The sequence below is a fragment of the Echinops telfairi genome, unplaced genomic scaffold (assembly GCF_000313985.2).
Source record: "Echinops telfairi isolate 266 unplaced genomic scaffold, ASM31398v2 ScPeMD7_3533;HRSCAF=4204_1, whole genome shotgun sequence".
Classification (NCBI taxonomy): domain Eukaryota; kingdom Metazoa; phylum Chordata; class Mammalia; order Afrosoricida; family Tenrecidae; genus Echinops; species Echinops telfairi.
Genome location: NW_022107432.1, coordinates 21,708,794 through 21,710,543, shown reverse-complemented (window position 1 = coordinate 21,710,543; position 1,750 = coordinate 21,708,794).

Sequence of the window (1,750 nt, the reverse complement as noted above, 5' to 3'; positions counted from 1 at the left end):
TAGCCACTATAGATGGCTGATGTTAAGGAGAATAACCTCTGACCTACTTTCGCTGCCTAAAGAACAGTCATTCTCAAGCAGCTAAGTCTGGTATATATTTTGGGGAGACAACTTAAGAGAAATCCTTCTGTTCCTCACAGCTTCCCTTGACTTTTACCTGTGGCAAGATACAACGTGGTGCACGCTGCACCTCTGGGAAACTCCCTTCACATCCAATCGGGGCATTGCAGCCCACCCAAGCCTCCCACAGCTGATTGACCGATCCCATCACGGGGAGGATGACGCAACATCATTGCCAGTGAGACTCCTGGCCCTGCCAAGCCGACACATGTTTGAGGGGGATGCAGTTCAATCAAGAACAATCTTATTTTGATTTCTGGCCCACCCACTCACCCACCCACCCAACGCTGTCATGGATGGAGCCCATGCCGACTCACAGTGACCGTATTGAACTGCCCCTCTGCGTTTCTGAGACTTTAAATCTTCACAGGAGCAAACCGCCTCATCCTTCTTCTGAGGAGTGACTGGTGGGGCTGGACAGCTGACTGCGTGTGTGGGACCCCCCACGCCACCATGGCTTCTTTGAGTCCCGGCAGTGGGTGGCAGTGAGTTAATCAAAGAAGTCGTTGTGGTTGGGTGCCTTTGAGTGTGCACTGACTCACCATGACCCAGGGTGAGGGCAGCACTGCCCCCCGAGGGGCTTCTTGGCTTTCAACTCTAGGGGAGCAGATCACCAGGGCTTTTGTCAGTGAGTGGCAGCTGCATGGGTTCAAACCTCCAAGCTTTCAGCAAGCAGCCAACTGCTTAACTGTCTGCACCACCAAACTCATTGCTGTTGAGTGGACTCCAAGCTAGAGGGAGCCCAGAGGACAGAGTCGCGCTGCCCCATCGAAGGCCGTCGTCCTCAGAGAGCAGACAGCCGCGTCCCAGAACCACAGAGATTCCAGCTCCCAGGGCAGGGTTCAGCCGCTGCACCATCAGAGGAGCTAAATGCTGCCTCAGTGTCACCTCTACCAGGGGGTGCAGCACCCAGTCCACACAGGGCTGAGCTCCCGGGGTCTGCTGTTCATATGTACATTTGAGAAGTTCATTCGGGCTGCTGGTAAAAAGGAGTTTGGGGAAAGAGCTTTAGCCTGGGTAGTACAGAGCGAGAGAGGGAAATAGAGAGAGAGAGAGAGAGAAGGGAGGAGGGGGAGGAGAAGGAGTGCTGTGTGTGTGTATTGGAGTGTAGGGGTGGGGAGGTGTCAGGATGTAAGAGGCAGTCACTGCTTAGAACTGGTCTGGCTTTTGCTGAGTGCTCTGAATAGACCTTTCAAAGTGAGAAAGAAGAAGAAGAAAAAAAAGAAGCTTGCTGAAGAACGTGTGTTGTGTGCTGCTAATGCTCACGAAACTGGAACTCACTGCCATTGAGTTGATGCCGACTCATGCAACCAGATAGGACAGGGTAGAACCGCCCCTCTGAGTCACAGCAACCAGATAGGACAGGGTAGAACTGCTCCCAGAAACTCTTTGCAAGACTAGATAGCCCTGTCTTTACCCCCTGGGGTGGCTGGTGGCTTTGAACTGCTGACCTTGCAGTTAGCAGCCCAGCAAGTAACCACTGTGCCACCAGGGTTCCTGCTAATGCTCACAGGGGAGAGAAAGATAGCACAGGTGCATATCTATTTGGGTGGCCCTGGAAGGGAGACCCAAGACAAAGCTGTGGTTTCTCTCGGGATGGGGAGGAGGTGGGATGGAGCCTTTCCTGGTA